The sequence below is a fragment of the Pipistrellus kuhlii genome, unplaced genomic scaffold (genome assembly GCF_014108245.1).
Source record: "Pipistrellus kuhlii isolate mPipKuh1 unplaced genomic scaffold, mPipKuh1.p scaffold_m20_p_1, whole genome shotgun sequence".
NCBI classification, from domain to species: domain Eukaryota; kingdom Metazoa; phylum Chordata; class Mammalia; order Chiroptera; family Vespertilionidae; genus Pipistrellus; species Pipistrellus kuhlii.
In genome coordinates, this window is record NW_023425404.1 from 184,206,543 (window position 1) to 184,226,807 (window position 20,265).

Consider the following 20,265-nt stretch of genomic DNA (forward strand, 5'->3'; position numbering starts at 1 on the left):
GGAGTTGGGGAAGGACCAAGCAGTAAAGTGATTTGGGATTTGAAAAGAAGTTTGCATCTCTCAAAACTTTATTTCATAAATCTGTGGCAGGCAGAATAACGGCCCAAGGAAGGCTATGGCTTCATACCCTGATGATGCTACTTTATGTGACAAAGGGGGATTAAGGTTGCTAATCAGCTGACCTTGAAATACAGAGTTTTTTCTGTATTACTTGGGTGAGTCCACTGTAATCATAATGATCCTTGACAGTAGAAGCAGAGGCCGAAGAATCAGTGCCAGAGTGATAGAGCTTACAACAACTTGACATTTCATTTCTGACTTTGAAGATGGAAAGGCTCCAAGACCCAAGATATGCAGTCAGCCTCTGGGAAAAGCAAGGAAACAGATCTTTCCCTAGAACTTCCAGAAAAAATGCACACCTCATTTGACTGACACCCATATTTTAGCTCAGTGAGACTTATTTTGATTCCTGAGATCCCAAACTATAAGATAATATATGTGTGATGCTTTAAGTCACTGATGTTGTGACTAGTGACTATATATATATTTGATGACTGTATATGTGTATGTATGTGTACATATATGTATATGTATATGTATACGTATACGTATATGTGCATGTGTGCATATGTGTATACATATCGATATATACCAGTGCATGAATCCATGAATCTTGAAAGGAACTGTGGCCTTGAGGCTGTGGTGGGTAAAGGGTGGGGTCTTGTCCCATGCTCCATGCCCTCACCTGGTCCCTCCTGCCATGGCCTCTAGTCCCCTGTCTGCCAGCAGCCCCACTTCCGCTGCCTCTGCTCCCATGCGCTGATATCACCAGCCTTGCTCACACCCACTGATGGTGCAGAACAATTGGGGCTGGCACCAGCAGTGGGTGCGAGTGGGGCCAGAACCATCAGCAGGTGGAGCAGCAGCTGCTTCCCTAATCACCCTTTAGGAGCCAGGGAGGTGGAGAAGCCCGCAGGGGCGATCGGGGCTGGCAGCCACAGCTCACACCCACTGACAGCACCGAGCAATGGAGCCCAGTGCTGGGAGCTGGCAGTTTCTGTGAGCGGCAGCTCCAATGCTGGCTGTGGGTGCGAGTGGGGCTGGCACTAGCAATAGGTGAGAGCATCCCACAGGACTGTGGCACACGGGAGCAAAGAATTTTCATTAACGACCAGAGGCTTGCCCCAATGACAGCCACCTGTGCCCAGCCTTGGTCTGGCACCCCCGCTCACCTGCTCCACCATCCCACTATGGCCAACGCCCACCATGTTCCACGCATACCCTCAGTGCACGTCATAGCAACCAGTTGTTCAGTTGTTCAGTTGTTCCACCTTTTTGTCTATTTGCATATTAGGGTTATAGATGATAGATAGACATATAGATAGATAGATGTTAGATAGATACATGATAGATAGATAAATATAGATATATAGATATAGATGATATAGATAGATATAGATATAGATATAGATATAGATATATAGATATAGATATAGACATAGACATAGACATAGACATAGACATAGATATATAGATATATAGATATATAGATATATAGATATATAGATATATAGATATATAGATATATAGACAGATAGATAGATAGATAGATAGATAGATAGATAGATAGAAAGATATATAGATATATAGATATATGGATATAGTTACAGAAGTAATAGGAAGCCAAAGGAAGGTTCTAAGTCAAGGAGTTGCTTAATTTCATGTAAATGTTAACATTTTATTTTTACTGCTCCTTGAAGAAAAAAATTATAAGGATTCAAAAGGAGAGAGTACAATTTAGGAGACCACTATAGGAGACCAGATGTAAGATAATGTAATTATAATGGGATAGGATCACAGGAGAAATTTCAGACAGAGTTGAAATATGGCTTACCACTCATTGAGGAATTAGAATTTGGTGAGGAAAAAATAATAAATCAACCCTATACTTTTGAATGAAACATTGAGTGGATGAGGATAACATTTACTCAGTCTACGATGAGAGAAGAAAGAATTTAGGTGAAAAATGTCTACTATTTTAAATATGTTAACTTTGAAATGTGTATTATAAATATAAAACTTGGAATTTATGAAAAAGATTAGAGCAACAAAAATAAATGTGCTGATGATCCAAAAAAAGAAATCTTTGAATCATGGGACAGAATTAAATCACCCATGGGACAGACTATTAGGGCTCCATTGGATTCCTAAATAATAACATATCTTCCGTTAGGGGGACACAAGATTGGGATTAACTTGCATGATGGTTGAAATTCCCAAAGCTTGTGAATACTATGGCTTTCCCATATTATCTTCTGAGTTGAAATCTTCTAAATCCCTACTAGGGTCTCTATCCCTTCTTCCACTGGCATATGTAAGTTAAGCTAAATTTAATAGGTATACACTGAAGCCTTTTATTTTCTTTTTTGGTTGGAATGCCATAATTTTAGAGGTAGAATCATAATAATAGTTTTGAAAAAGTCATGGTCTGAGCCCTTGCTCTATAGACTTGGTATTCTAGTTGCAGAGCTGGGTTTCTAGACTGATTATGGGTAAAGAAAAAATTTTAAGGGATGTATGGTATGAAATAAGCACGTTGTAGAAATTTTTGGATGATTGAACAATTTATAAAGTGCATTAATTCAAAGAAGTTAATCAAATTGAAACTTGATAATTAAGCACTGAAATAGAAATTTTATATGGTAATGCAAAGGTTTTTAGAAATAAAATGGTGAGATACCAAAGAAAAGATGACCAATATTAAGATTTTTCCTAGCATTAACATCTCTGTTACTGTGCTCTTGGGTTCTGTGCATGCCTCCGAGTTTCTGAATATAAAACTTTGCATATGGAACACAAAACCTTATTTCACCCTTTTCATATTTATTTCAAATCCACAAAATGTTTGTAAGATTCCTTTGTACTTAAGTACCACCATGGAACCAGACCATGACCAAGTAAGAGGCAAGGGTTGACAATATTGTATGGTCAACGATATTACTAAGATTGAGGTTCTATCTAGGTCATATGGTATACTAATAAAGCTTCTTCAGAGAAATAGGACCAATAGAAAATTATAGAAACATTCATACACACAAAACACAGAGAGAGAGAGAGAGAGAGAGAGAGAGAGAGAGAGAGAGAGAGAATGAAAATGTGCAATTCTCAAAATATATCAATACAAGGTGACTTGGCAAGGTACAGGCCTGGGAGAGCTGGTGATTTAACTACATCTGAGTCTGAAGGCAGGAAAAAGTCAATGTCCCAGTTCAAAGGCAGCCAGGCAAGAATTCTCTCTTGCAGGGAGGGTCAACCTTTCTGTTTCATTCAAGCTTGGTTGGATCAGGCTTGCCCACTTTAGGGAGGACAGCCAGCTTTACTCAGCTTATTGATTTAAATGTTAATATTATCTGAAAAAAAGCCTCTCAGAGATATACCCAGAATAACATATGACTAAATATCTAGGCACTGTGCTTCAGTCTAGTTGACACACAAAATTAACCATATGGGGTATTGGAAAACCAAAGGAGTCAACTGAAAAGAATAAAGGAAGGGAACTCCAAACAATTCAGACAGTGAGGGCCAGTGCCCAGGCTGCAACTTTTACCTGTTTGCAGTTAGTGCTGCAGAAACAGTATTTACGAGTGTACAGTGTGGAGTCAGGCGGATGTGATTTAAATGCTGAAAACCCTATTTAACAGTGAGATTTACTTATGTGTAAAAATGAGAAATGTAATAAGATCTGCCCCATGAGATTGTTAGAATAAATAGGATGATATATGTAAAGCGCTTAGCACATAGATGCATAAGTCTGAAAAATAAATATTTGGATGGTGTAAACATTTGTATCAATAGCATCATTTGTATAATCAGCTTGGATCTCTTGGAAAAGCCCAGGATAAAGAACAAATTCACTTCATCCAATGCCTTCTCATGACTGGCCTTATTTTCATTTAAAAGAATTTGTTCACATACTTCTCTTCTTTATAGAAGTTATACTTTTTTGTATAAATCAATAGTCTACAACAGACAGATATAACCAGAACACTATAGCTCGCATATTCCTGCAAAGCTTTGCCAATCCACCCAGCATTTATTATGTATCTGATTGTGTGAAGTGAGTAATCCTCCTATTACATTTAAAATTAAAGGAGCTGCTTTGGTCTGATAATGTCACAGAAGGTTTTATAGCACAGGAAGGGCATAAGCTGGAGACTGATATCACAGGATGGAAGAGAATTAGAAGTGATATTTCCCATGTCTTTTCTCATGGTCTGCTAAGCACTGATTTTCTAATACCATAGGTATCCATTTCCCTTTATCCTAAATAAGAAATGTAGTAGGAATATGAAATGAAGTATTTTTTAAAATCAGTTGTTTGTGAACAAGGTAATATGTGTAGAATGAGTGCATTCTTCTCTTCAAAAATGGTCATTTTCTTCTTTCTTAATGGGGTATAGGTCATCAACTAGGTTCCTCTTGTGGCCAACTCTGATTTGTCACCAGATGGGGAAGGGAATTCTGGATGATGTCATTCTGATGATGACACAGATGACATGGCACAGTCCACTACTCCATCCAGGACTGAGTTATAGAGTAGAAACATGTGGGTGCATCCATTTTTAATTGAGGTACTGGTAGCTACTGAGGTCCCCATAGATATGGAAAGGAGACAAATTCCTGAATGCCATTCACAACTGTGGGGGCTGAAACAGTTTATTCTTTGGAAGTCAGATGCTTTCCAGTATTATAGGACTGAAATCAGATGAGATCAATGTTAAAATACATCTATATTCTCCTCTCTCTCTCTCAGGTCTCTCCCTCCCAACACACAAACACACACACACAACTACCCCACTGGCTTGGCAATGCCTGGGAAAGCCATATTTAGTAGAGCCATCCACAGGACTTCCTAAAGGTCCTGTCATAAATGTTAAATTGACATGACCTTGACCTCTTTCTCCAGAGTACAATAATGAGCCTGAGCTTGTCAAGCTTTTTTTTTTTCTTTTTTTTTTTCTTTTTTCTTCAATAGAAATCCATCGCAAGGTGGAGCAAGCATGGTGATAAAAAGTTAAATTGGGCTAGGACTAAATATAAATCCCAAATTTGAATGAAAAAAAAAAGCTGCATTAAACTAAGCCATCTGGAATTAGAAAGATTAATTTTCCCGACACTAAGCAGAAACAGGGCCTCCTGAGATAATGTGAGTTCTAAAGAAAGTGACTATTTTGAATAAATAAATCTGTGACTTTATACTGCTTCAATCACTACATGAACTTCCTTGAGGCTATGTCATAGCGATGAATGGACATGACCTCCTTCCCCTGAGCATACTGCCGAGCTGCCAGTCTCATCATTCACCTGCTTAAGTCTTCCAAGCTGCTTTCAGAAGGACCAGCCTCTGACTAAATCTGTTTTCCCAGCCCCAGTTTTGTATATTTCTAGATCCTTTTTATTTTTTTTAAACTTCTTTATGAGTTTATTGAGGTGACATTGGTTAATAAAATTATACAGGTTTCAGATATACAATTCTATAATCCATCATCTGTATATTGTGCCTTCACCATTTCAAGTCAAGTCTCCTTCCAACACCATTTACACCCCTATTCCCTCTTCTCCCTCCCCCCCCACTCCTCTTTCCCTCTGGTAATCAGGATTCTTCTTATCTGAAAAGCCTGGTGCAGCTATGTTCCCTGCATGCTTTGCCCAGAGTCCACTCCCAGTATGACATTTATATGAGCCAAAAGAGTGTCTTCTTTCAATTGTTTACATTCCAATGACTGACACTAAGTCTCTAAATATCCGTTCAGTTTTGGAGCCTTTCCATTGGCTTAAACTTCTTATACAGAATGGAAAGTTATTGCAACATGAATATGGGTAAAATGCTGTGCCATGTTCAGAGAGAATCAAGCTATCAAGCTTAGAAAAACATTTGTCATAAGGATTCTGCAAAGGAAATTATCGAAAAGGGCAATTCTAAAACCTTACAGAGAGGATGCTTTAAATATGTTCTACCAATTATTTAGGTCAAAGGTTATGAGCATAATTTGAGCTTATATAAGAAATGGACACTCAACATGCATGAATAGGAACATTCTAAGCACACATGCCTGCTGATTTGATTCTGAGGGTTCTGAAAAAGCATGTGTGCATGCATGCTTCCAATAGATTATTAAAGAAACCCAAGTAGAAACATTCAGTTACTGTGTTAAATAACATAATTCTAAACATCACACTAATTCAAATATCCGGAAACAATATCTAATTAATTTTATAAAAAGTTAAGGAGAAGAAATATAAAAACTTAAATCAACACTGTAGCAAATGATGTCTTTTTCATCTAGATTTACATGTAGATCAATAAACTATTAGGTCTAGTAATAATTAATGTCGTTTTCTAATACTTTTTTAAAATCGAATTTATTTAAACAATACAACAAAATTTAATCAAAAATATAGTTGCCATTGTTTTCTACTACTTGTGCCCAACACTCAGGAAGCATTTTAATCCCTCTGTTATAAAATTCTTGTGATTTTGATGCAAAAAATTCGGTCAATGCATTTTTGAGGCATTCTTCATTATTAAATTTTTTTCCAAGAAGAAAGTTTTGCAAAGAACAAAACAAATGGTAATCGGAAGGGGCAATATCAGGAGAATATGCAGGTTGAGGGAGAACTTCCCATTCCAACTGGCGCAGTTTTTCAGCAGTGATTCTTGCAGTATGCGGTTGTGCGTTATCGTGGTGAAGAATTACACCCTTCCGATTAATCAGCGCGGGTTCTTTTTCTCTTAAAGCTTGGGCTAACCTTTCCAATTGGGCACTATACACTGCACTTGTAATGTTTTGGTTAGATGGTAAAAGTTCATAATGAAGAATTCCTTTAAAATTCCACCAAACACACAACATCACTTTTTTCTAATGCAAGTCAGGTTTTGGCGTGGGCTGCGGAGCCTCATTTTTGTCCAACCATTAAGGCCGCCTTTTCAAATTAACATACAGCACCCCTTCTTCAGCACCCGGTAACAATTTGCTCTAAAAACGGCAAACGGTTTTGACGAGAGAGGAGCGAACTGCAAATTTGACTCTTTGATTACGGTTGTTGTCGGTCAACTCATGAGGAACCCATTTTCTAAACTTTTGAACTTTGCCAAGTGCACGCAATTGATTGGAAATTGTTTTTTGTGAACAATTTAATGTTGTCGCAAGCTCCTGTTGGGTAATTTGAGGATTTTGCACCAAAAAAGCTTGAAGAGCTTCTTGATCCAAATTGGACACACGGCCTCGACCACTCTTGTCATCTAACGAAAAATTTCCCTCGCGAAATTTCTCAAACCAACGCTGTCATTTTCTGGCGCTAACTGCATCTTGACCAAGAGCACTACAGATGTTTTTTGCAGCCTCACTTGCTTTTCTTCCTAATTGGAACTCATAAAGCATGCAGTGCCGAATATGCTCTTCATCCGCCATCTTCTTAGCCCTAGTTTTGCAACAAAAACCAAACTAAATACAAACTTTTTCAAGCAAAACTTGTTAATTGCACTGCACACGTTCTGTAGATACCACGTGTTTGAAGGTTATGTCAATACAAGTCAACGCCAAGCAAGATTTTAAACGAATGTTTAAAAACGACATTAATTATTACTAGACCCGATATGCAATTTTGATTTTTAAGCAACCAATTCTATTTGATATTGCTAACTTTTTACTTTCAAAATAAAAATCAAACAAAATGAAAGAAAACATAAATTGTAATAGCAGCTAAAGAAAATATATTGATATGTTCAAGTAATGCTACCTATGTTGTTAGATAAGATCTGTCTAGGAGAAACATTTATAAATGATGAGTAGTTGAATTATTGACTTTTAAGAAATGTTGGTAAAATAATGATGAACTCAAATTCAGGTGATCCTGATTCTACCAAGAACATACCTATCCTGTATAATAAAAGCATAATATGCAAATCAACCGAACAGTGGAACGATGGATTGCTATGATGCACACTGACCACCAGGGGGCAGACACTCAATGCAGGAGCTTACCCCTGGTGGTCAGTGTGCTCCCATAGGGGCAGTACTGCTCAGCCAGAAGCCCTAATCTGGGCTCATGGCTGGTGAGCACAGTGGCAGTGGCTGGAGCCTCTCCCACCTCTTGCAGCACTAAGGATGTCTGACTGACAGCGTAGTCAGTCATCCACCGAGATCTCCTGGATTGTGAAAGGGCACAGGTCGGGCTGAAGGACTCCCCCACCCCTCATGCATGAATTTTGTGTACTGGGCCTCTAGTTACAAAATAAAGTAATTAGTTGTTTATATTTTGTCATTTGAAGGATGATTGGGACATTGCTACTTCCCAAAATATATCTTATTGACAGCTACTATTGTGTTGAAATACTATCATAAATTTATCCCTTGGCTAAAGCATCATCCTTCTTTACAAAAAGTAGATAATTTATAACAATAACATGAATAATTACCTTTTACTAAACATTTATTATGGGCCAGGAATTCTGGTAAATGTCAAGTGCATCATTTCATACATTCATTAGAGCAAAATTATTATCGAAGTATTACTATTATCTTCACTTGACAGATGATAAAACTAAGCTTACAGAGTTAAATAACATTAACAGAGGTCACAGAGCTAAATGGTGGTGAAATGTTATGGTATAATTTTTTGAGACTGACTCTACTCCTTAGATGCATAATTGTCTTTTGGCAGCAGTGTCCTTCCTATTCTGAGTTCAGAAATTATATTTATTCCTCAATATGAAGCTATCAACGATAATCACAAGAAAACCATCTCCCTATGTCAGCTGTTCTTATCTCTCTAATAGCTAATGTTATATTGATTTGAATTATTTTTTAATTTCTATATCCTTCACCAGGCTACATTTTTTATGGACAGTAAACCTGTCTTTTATATAGTTTTTATTAATAATAATATTATTATTAAAAATAATAATATTATTATTGTTATTCTTAGTATTCTATCATTTTTAAAAATCTACCTGCATTATTTGCTGCTCCATAAATGTTTTCTGAATGAAAGTCTTTAAAATTAAATTAATATAAGCATCTTCTTATAAGTATTTATGCTGATTTCCTTTTTAACTGATGAAATCTAGGATAGCATAAAAAAAAAAAAAGTGAATGCCCAAGAGATTAACAAGTATCTAATATTCAGTTGTAAAAATAAAACGGGTGATAAGGGTATGATAATTCTCTGTGGCTTTACTTTGGGACAGACCTGATTCCCAGTAGATAAGATCAAAATGTGCTATTGAGTCCTTTGAGTGGGGATAACAGAGAATGGCCAGAGCCTTTGGTTGCAGTGGGCAGACTGAACCCTCCTGTTTAGTTCCGTTTCACCATGAAATCTGAACTAGTGAAATAAAAGTTTGACAAAAACAAATCCACATGGACAAGAAACAGCAAGGGAGAGGAAAACAGAAATGAATTTTTTCAGGCTATAAAATAGATTGCATACCTAATAAATAATATTCTCCAGTCTTTCCCAAAGTGTGGTACGCATACCCCTTAGGAGTACGGGAAGAGTTTGGTAGGGGTACGCATTGCACTGGAGTTTGGTGGGGATATGCACTGCACTGTGCTTAGCTGTGCCTAATTCTACGTTCTCATGAGTATGAAGAGTACTCAGAGTTACAAAAATTATAGAAGGGGTACACATATGTCAAAAGTTTGGGAAACACTTCATCTAGACCACATGTGTCAAACACAAGGCCCGCGGGCCAAATCCGTCCCGCCAGGCCTTGCAATGTGGCCCGCACCGCGCTGTAATCACTGCACTCCGCTGCGTTTCCATCACAATGACAGTTTATGACTGTTCAGTAAACCATTCGGCCTGCGATTTAGGCTGGATTTTAGATTTTGGCCCCTTCTCTGATTGAGTTTGACACCCCTAATCACTAGACCATGAGTATAGTCACACAGTATGGGCTTTGGATCACACAGACCCTGCCATAGACAATACATAAGTGAATGGGTGCAGTTAATCCATATGATAAAAACCCTAATATGCAAATTGACCTAACAGTGGAATGACCAGTTGCTATGGCACGCACTATCCACCAGGGGGCAGATGCTTAAAGAAGGAACTGCCCCATGGTGTTCAGTGAGCTCCCACAGGGGAAGTGCTGTTCAGACAGAAGCCAGGCTGACAGCTTGTGAGCACAGTGGCAGTGGTGGGAGACCCTCCCACCTCCTCAGCAGCACTAAGGACCCTTTGGGGGATGTCCTTTTGCTGGCTTAGACCTGATCCCCGAGGACAACTCCTGAGGGTCCCAGTCTACAAAAGGGTGCATGCCTGGCTAAAGAACACACACACCCCATCAGTGTATGAATGTTGTGTACTGGGCCTCTAGTGTTCTAATAATACTTTATTTATCAAAACAGGTGGTTAGTGGGCAAACTGGTTTGTTACCTCCTGCTGAAAATTCACAGACTTAGGAAACTAAACCTAAACCCACAGTGGAAGAAAGTCAGAAACAGTCCAAATTTGACCTGAGAGTGGTAGAAGGGTTCAGGAATTGGCACAAGAAGCCATGTGACATGATCTTATGGAAATACGGTAAGTGGGTCTATAACTTACCAGCAATCTGGTGAGATTGTAAGATTTTTGCTCTTTTCACTATAAAACTGACCTATAACAATTCCTTGGCAGTAGACTATTTAATTGGGTATATTTGTTTCTGGCCTGTCATATTTCTTCAATTTCTGTAAAACTTCCAAGTCATCTTATGAACTGCTTCCAGGAATGTCCCTCTGCAAGTCATCATCCTAATAATGGCAACAGCCACAAGCTGTTAGCTCAAACCAGTTTTCTTCTTAAAATTCTTGCATCTTATCATTATCTCCCTTATTGCCATCAGCAAGCATACTTAACTCTCGCCTAATTATATGATCTGTAGCGACAGGAAGGATGAGTTGCTATTTGTTAGACTTGTTCAGTCTGTCCTATAGTTGCTAGGTGATCCCAGCCAGCGCCAGCCTAAAATACTTAATAGTCTTCCGATTAAATTTTCTTGTTACTACTTTTTCTTTAAGCAGCACCAGGCACCTGGGCCAGAGTGATTTAGATGGCATAATAAAACTCCATGGATTAAAGAAACATTCTGATTGGTGCACAGATTAATGTAAAGGGTAGATTAATTTTTGCAAATGACTAGTCAGCTGCAGCAGCTGCTCCTATTTTAAACTGCTAGCATCATCACATTCCAGCGCAGAGACGTATAGTTTTCCTAAGAATGAAGATATCCAAAAGAGAAACTAATAAGGCATATCTAAGCAGGTTGTTTGGTAATCATGTGATAACACTCTGGAGGGATTAGAAGCATGAGGCTGCATTGCTGTCCAATTATTAGCTCATGATAACCCCCTTCTCCTTGTCACACCTGACTGCATAATTCCTATCCAATTAAAAATGACATTTTTCTGGTGATGTTAGCACTTTAACTGCACACTTTCTTTCTTTTTTGAGAATCTCCTTGGAGGGACTGATCATTGAAGACTGGGATGTCTTTGTTCCTCAGATGCTGGCATACGTAGTTAGTGAGGAAAATTTGTCTGGGAAGTATTAGATGGGGTCTGGTTATAAACGGGGGAATCTAGTCTCATATTGATTGATCCGAGACCTTCACAGATCTGCTCTATTAGCGCAATATCAGCAAGGACTGCTTAGGACTAACTACCCATGTTTCAGAAATTCCTTTTCATTGCAATTGATTAGGTTGATCTGTAGAAACAAAATGTTTACTAGTAGGTATTGGCATTAAAAAAAATGAGAGTTCCTAAATCTAAATCATAAAAGTTATTCATTGTATTTGTGTGAAATCTGTTACAAAAATAATTGTGATTAGATAGATATGTTTATATAAATACATTCACAGTGACATGAAATCACATAAAGATATCCTACTGTGTGAGCATAGTTTTTAAATTTTTAGTTTTATATAATGGCATCCAGTTCTCAGCAACATCCCAGCATGTGGTAAGTGACAGAAATGCTCTGTAAATGTCTTTTTCATGCATTTTTAATCACTTACTATTATGTCAAACATTTTCTATGTTTCTATCTTGTTTCCATGATGGTGCTTTTTCGACCTAGATAATAATCTAATTTTGTTGAATTCCAAAAGTTACTAAAATATCTTCCACTTTCTTTTCCTCTCATTATGACACTAACATGAACATGATTTTAAACAAAGCTTTGATTTTCCTGTTTCGTGTTATTTCCCTAGAATAAATTCCTTAGCATACTAATCCTAAACCTAAATGGAAGACTCTTGAGCTGAATGTGGCTCAACCACTAGCATCCTGAATCTCACAGGTCATGCAAGGACCCACCCCTGCCCAGGTCTTGAGAAGAGAGTGAAGCCATCTCTGATCTACTGATCTATACCTCACATCATGACCACTGAAACTAAATTTGTACTCGCCATTCACTGGTAACCACACTGGACAGCTTGCTTCCCTCCTCCTAGAGCTTTCCAGTTGGGTAAGCTTTTCTGTGTTATAATATTTCTTGGCCAATAGCTTTTCTGCTCTAATTTTGTGCATCACTTATTACTCTAATCGACCCTGGTAAGAGAGCACTCAGGGTTCCCCACCAAAAGCTTTGCAGCTGGGGAACTTCACCATGTCCGCCCCCTCTCTGTGGTTATATCCCATTACAGGGATAGCAGTCCAGAGTAAAGCATGATTCACTGGGCATAGCAGTCAGTAGAACCATCCAGGCAATAGGACTGTTGGAATGATGTGTTATTCTTCCAGGCCCTCAGTGACCATTGGTGATGGGACCCAAACTGAGAAAGTAATGAGAATCAGAAAAATGTGCCAAAAGGACTCTAGTGGAAGTATATCTTCATCATCCACATCTTAAAAGTTGATATAGAAAATGAATAAATCTATAATATGGATAGGCAACTACGTAATTGCGGATTTTTTAAAGAAAATCAAAGACAATTTTTTCATGGAACTAAATAACTTTATTCTGTAATGTATTGCCCATTTTGATCAATGACCTTTTGCAATCTTTCAGGCAGCATCATAATCCCACGTTCAAAAAACTTCTGGTTTTTATTAGCAAAAAACTGAATCAGGTACGATTTGACATCAACATCATTATTGAAATTTTTACCATTCAAGGAGTTTTGTAAAGATCGAAACAAAAAGTAATCAGATGGTGCAAGGTCAGGACTATATGGTGGATGTGGCAAAACATCCCAACCAAGCTCCATTAATTTTTGCCGAGTGACCAAAGATGTGTGTGGCCTTGCATTGTCATGATGGAATACAACACCTTTTCGATTTGTCAATTCGGGCCACTTTTCTTCAACTGCATTGTTTAATTTCATTAGTTGTTCAATGTAGACATCAGAATTGATCGTTTGGTTGGGTGGTAAGAGTTCAAAGTAGACAATTCCTTTGTAATCCCACCAAACTGATAACAAAACCTCCTTTTGATGAATATCAGCTTTTGATGTTGTTTGAGTTGGTTCACCTGGCCTGCTCCACGATCTTTTCCGCTTGATATTGTTGTAAACAACCCATTTTTCATCACCAGTTATCAGTCGTTTTAAAAATGGATCATTTTCATTACGTTTCTTTAGCAAATCGCAGCTGCTAATGCATTGCGTTAACTGTGATTCTTTCAGTTCGTGAGGAACCCATGTATCGAGTTTTCGAACATAGCCAAGTTGTTTTAAGTGATTTTCAATGCATGTATGTGATACATGAAGCTTCTCTGCAATTTCATGTGTTGTACTGTGACAGTCCGAATTGATTATTGCTTTGATTAGGGCGTCATCAACTTCAACTGTACAACCAAAGCGTTTTTCATCTTTGAGTGAAAAATCACCAGAACGAAATTTGGCAAACCAATTTTAACACTGCCGTTCGTTTAAGGCTTCGTCACCATAAACAGCACATAGCTTTTTATGAGCTTGCGATGCGTTTTTCCCTTTGCGGAAATAAAAAAGCAAAATATGACGAAAATGTTCCTTTTGATTTTCCATTTTTCAACGAACGCCAAACGAAAACTACAAAACAGATCAAAAAACTTTTTTTACTGATTAACAGCTGAATAGCCAACTATCAAATAACAAAATGTGTTTTACATTTGTACTACGTCTGCAAACCTAAAAAGTCAACTGAAGCCATATATGTGTGAAACCCGCAATTACCTAGTTGCCTAAGTGCAATATGCTAATTTGACCAGAAGACCTTCCAAATAAAGCTAGAGCTGTGAGGGAATCCTGAGTCCTGGGTGCCAGAGGGAAGCCAGTGCCAGCAGCTGGGGAAAGGAAGGCCTACTCTTGCACAAATTTTGTGCATCAGGCCTCTAGTAAATAAGTTTTTAGAGAGCCTTAACTGGGGTCAATCACATACACAGAAGCCCCTAACTAGGTTCAGTCAAATACTCAGCCTGATAGGCTCAACAGCACATTTCTGTCTAAAGGCTGTATCTTCACTCAGTCTGTAGTAGATTTGTCTGACTCTGGGCTAGTTTCTAATTATTTAAGGTCTTGGCTTCCCCATATATAAAGAGGGAACAAGACTCACTCACAGGACTTCTGTGAAGATTAATTCAGATAAGGAGGTCCTTATAAATAAGGGCTCCTAGGGATGGTGGGAGCAGAGTAGGCTCTCCGGATTCACAAAGTCAAAGAGTTTCAGATCTGGGTCCAGCCTGCCTCAACTGTGTGACCTTGGACAAGTCATTCAATCCCCCTAAATCCAGGTTTTTTTACCTTTAAAACTAGAGGCCAAATGCACAAAATTCATACAAGAGTAGGCCTTCCTCCCCCTGGCTGCCAGCACCGGCTTCCCTCTGGCACCTGGGACCCGGGCTTCCCTCATAGCCCGGCTTCACCTGGAAGGTCATCCGAAAGGACGTTGGTCTAATTAGCATATTATGCTTTTATTATTATAGATGTGGACTCTGACTTGGCTGATCTCCGAGCCTCCTGTGGTTCCTACCTATAGGAGGAAAGTCTGTAGCATAGCAATAATGAGAGAGAATGTGGCTTTAAGCAGGAAAATGAAGAGGAAAATGTAATAAATGGCATATTAATATTAAAAAACTAAATAAAAATGGAGGTCATGTCCTTGGAAAGCTTCTAGGAGCAGGGAAGGCAAGAGAACTGCACATCCAAGCGCAGGGGAGAGGAGGGAGATCCTCCAGTTGCCTGGGTCCAACTACCTGGGCCAAAGCAGCAGTCACCTCTCTTGATGACCGTCCCCAGCACATTAGGTGTGTGTGCCTGCCTGTGTGCACACAATGGTTTTTAAGTGGATTTCTGTTTATTGGATAAACATGCAGTACTGTTTATAATTTATCTGTGGTATTGTATGCTTCTAAATGTGTTTGGTCTTTATCAGCGCAGGAATGTTGGCACTAAGAGGACTTTATTTTCTTGTGCCTGAATTTATCAGGAATCAGCACTTCTCTAATCTAGACTTTCTATCCTTGCTTCTGTAAACAGTGTCTAGTAAAAATATATTCCAACTCTCTCATTAATTCAACAATGCAGACTGTTTCCAAGTCTCTGCTTCAAAAGAAAAGAAATGAAGCTTATTTCAAAAGAAAACCAAGGAAGTTTTAAAACAAACCACTGTAATTGGAAATTAGTATATGATTTCAAGATTGTGTGAATGCTTGAGGACCCAGGACTATCTCTGTACAAACTTAAATGTCACTGGCACTTTTGGAGGAACTAACATAGGTCAGCATGAAAGATGTATGTACATAATAATAATAAAAATATCAGCTCATACAGCAAACTTAAAATATTCCAGTCCTGAGAAATTGCATCACCACTTACTAAGTTTCCCAGATCATAAACCTAGAATACAAGCTTGACTCATATATGATACACGTAGTTGTATGTGTAAAATCCACCATCTCACACTTTTGTGGTAATGTAGTAGTAGCTGAACATCTGCTACCCAGCTAGAGATCATATTTCTCAGCCTTATTTGCAAATAACTGTTGAACAAGTGATTAAATCCTCACCATTAAAATTTGAGTAGAGTCTATGAGTGTAATATCAGTGATACACAGTGATATATTCCTCTTGCATAAAATATTGTTATGTTGTTATGCACATTCTTTCCCCCTTTTGCAGGATGCACTGCAGACGTGTGTGCAACCTGGAATCATCAAACATGCAGATTATGACACCTACATGTAGGGAATCCTATATAATAAAGAGGAAATATGCAAATTGACCCTGACACCCTCACACAAGATGGCCACCCCCATGTGGTCAAAGATGGCAACCACAAGATGGCCGGCAGGGTAAGGTAGTTCTGGGCAATCAGGCCAGCAGGGGAGGCTAATTAGGGGCAACCAGGCCAGCAGGGAAAGGAAGTTATGGGCAACCAGGCCGGCAGGAGATGGCAGTTGGAAGGGACCAGGCTGGCAGGCAGGTGAGTTGTTGGGAGTCAGCAGTCCTGGATTGTGAGAGGGATGTCCAACTGCTGGTTTAGGCCTCATCCCTGCAGCAGTTGGACATCCCCCGAGGGGTCCCAGATTGGAGAGGGTTATAAGCTGGGCTGAGGGATGCTGCCCACCCCAGTGCATGAATTTTGTGCATCAAGCCTCTAGTACTAGAATAACAAGATGCAAGAAAGAATTCTAAAAAACTCCATGGATCAGAGCCACTCTGCCAATCAGCGCCAGTCTGAATATGATGTGTCTGAGAACTAAACTAATCTTTTTTTAGCCTCTGTATTTGGAGTCTCTTTGTTGCAACAGCTTAGACTTTGCCTAATTAACACAAGTAAAAAGGTTTCTTTGATAAAGTTTGCACATGCTAGCCCCTTCATTAATCTGGAATAGGACTTCTTATACAAAAAAAATTTTACTATAACAATATTAGATCTGAGCCTCTTTTCTTGTTTCATCCAAGGAAATAATTCTGCTGCAATTAAATCTCTTAATTTCTTCTACCTGAAATATGTGAGTGGATCACATTAGGATAAATTTCCCAATTTGTTTTCTAAAAATATAGTTTAACCGTCAGCCAACATCCTTTCCCCAGCCCTAAAAGTATCATCTTTCTATGTTGCCCCCTTTTCTTTCAGAATAAAATTCAAAATATTGACAAGACACTCAAATTCCTTCATAATGTGCCTTGAATTCATCTTTTAAATATTTTTCAAGTGCCCCATCGAATATAATACAATCATACTTTTTCTAAAATCCTCGGTCCTGTCACATATATATATATGCTTATATATACTATTTCCCTAGCTGTTACTCTTATGCCCAGTGAAATCTTATTTACTCTTTAAGCATCAGTTCAAGTATATACTATATTTTAGCCCTTCAACTCCAGAAAAAAAAAAATTTTCTTTCCTGTGCCTCATTAAGTTGACTAATCACATTGTTTTTTAATTCATCACATCTTGGTGCCTTCATCAAGAAACCTATATCTGACATGGTAAATTATGTGATGCAAAGGATTATATCTTCTATAATTTTGTAGACCAAATATCTAGGATAATGTGTGGTTCTCTGTATGTGCTTTGATCGCTTGAATTTACAAATGAAAATGCAGGCATGGAGAAGCCTAGGCAGATCCACCCATCTATCTATATAAAAGCCCAGCGACCCTTACAGCAGAACAACCAATCGCTATGCCTCACACTGACCACCAAGGGACAGACACTCAAGGCAGGAGCTGCCCACAGTGGTCAGTGCGTTTCCACAGCAGAAGCACCACTCATTCAGAAGCCAGGCTCACTGCTGGCTACAGCAGTGGTGGTGGCAGGAGCCTCTCCCACCTCTGCAGCAGCTCTAAGGAGCAGGGAGCCAAGCAGTAAGGAACCAGCAGGTGCGCAGTTAGGAGAAAGGGGTCCCAGATTGCGAGAGGACACAGGCCAGGCTGAAGAATGACCCCCCCCCCCCCATACACACAAATTTTATGCACTGGACCTCCAGTAAAATTAATGTGAAGCCTGTGATTAAAATTTAGATAAATCAGGATAATAGGTTGTTAACTGTACAAATTAAAAGAAGAATATTTTAAAATATATAGGAAGAGATAAGGTGGTACTCAGACTCATTGTGCAGACTTCTTGAAATCTATCATTATAAAGAGATAATTAATAATGAAAATGGGGACCAGAACTCCATGTGCTTTATCATACCCCTAAGAACAGGAATCATGTTTTTCTAAGAATCATTTCTTTCTAATATAGTAAATAAAATAGCATTTGTTGCAATATTCAATGAACTATGCAAACTGCAATGTAATTAGAAACTTAATTTTGTTCTTTATCTACTCCAGGCCTCTTAGTGAAAATTAAATTTCAAGTTAATAGCTATAACATGTAAGCACATGATTTCCATAGAGTAGAGTAAAAAGGTAATTTAGTGTGTAAATTACAGAAGCATTTTTTTAGTGTCTAATACTTAAAAATTTATTGAACCACAGGCAATAAAACTCATATTTTTCCATTGGTACTTATATTGTAAGGTTCCTGTTTATAAACATTTAAATTTAAGAGGCAACCTGCCATAGATGACAGTAATTTGGACCTTCATGAAGATATGAAAAATGTACAGGTTCACATGTTTTTGGCTATAATAATCAAATACCCAGCTAAAACGGAATTGAAAACGGCTAAAATGCATTTTACCATATATTGTATTAAGAAGCCTGCGGCAGGTGCATCAGGTTGGTTGGGGCATTCAGTGACTATGATCAATGACCTGTCCTTTTCACATCTTTTCTGCCAACTATCATCAGCACTTAACCTTAGTTCTTAAATGAATTCCATAGGGATATGTTACAGTTGTCCCAGTTTCTGATATCTTATATAAATTCTAAAAATCTGAGAAGAGTATTGACTCCTATGTTTTTGTTGTTTGTTTTTATTAGAAAGGAAAATAGTTTCAATAGCAACTTAGCGGTGACGTCCTACCATATCATTGACTAGTGTTGTTAATATACCTATATCATAAGACCATAGAGGCTGGGAAAGTGAGTATCTGACTTTTTCAGCTTGTATATTAGGCAGCAAGCCTCATCAAATCTTGTGCATTGTGCATATTTCTACCAGTTATACTTATTCTATTATTCATATCTCCTCATCAATAGAAACAAATTATTTTATTTGAATTTATATCCCTAATATTTCTATATACTCTTTTAACGTGTGAAAGAGAGAAAGGAGAAGAAAGGAAAGAAAGAAGGAAGGGAGGGAGGGAGTAAGGGAGGGAGGGAGGGAGGGAGGAAAAGAGATTGTAGGTTTAAATCTGGAGGACCTTCTCCCTTGACTAGAGAAAAATGTCAGGCCAACTGAGTAGCATCAGAAGAGCTTATCAGTCAGCTTTATGTATTGAAGCTCTTTTGGAGACTTATTATGTATTGAATATATACTCTCAGGCATCTCTCCAAAGGCCAAACTACTATTTCTTTCCCCTTGGCTCATTACACTTTGCCTGATGCCACTTAGCTTCTAAAAGCTGTATCACAAGATCCAAATTTCAGATAAATGAGTTAGCTATAACTTCTTCTGATAGCAAAGAAATTATTCTTTCCTTTAAATCATTCGATCATTTTGAAATTAATTTTTAATCCCAATAAAGTTAAAAACATTACCTGGTTGTAGAATGGCTGGGTAATTAGGTTAAGAGAGCAGAAATATGGATTGGATCCAGTTCCAGTGCTTTAATGCATAGCTTGAGAGTCAAATGCACCACACCACTTAGAACACAAAGTTTAAGTTCTTGTGGTAAGCTCTTTCCTTGGTTCTCTCATTTGCATATGCTAGCCTATGCTATATGCTAAACAGGGTCAAGACTTAACTGAAGCATAATATTCTTCAGGGTGCATATTACCATATAATGGGCCCCATCTTGGCAGGTTAAGGTCAGAGTGCTTTCCACAACTCCATGGAACAATAATAAAGCACAAACCATGCCCTGGAGTGGGTTAGCACTTTTAAAATTATCAACATTGTTGAAATCATTTGGTTAATACTAGAATGAGCATTACTAAGAAAATTCATGACCTAAAGAAAACACTAGTATAAATACTAAAAATAAATAAATAAATAAAAAATAAAGGAAACTTCTGGCATAGAAAAAAATCTAACATAACAAAAGAAATAAATCAAATTGTTTATCTTCCTATTGATTAGCAAGAATTGTGTGTAGAGGTGCTTTATATATGCCATTCTGATCATTATTTAAACATAATTTATTTTCAAAGCATAACAATTATATATT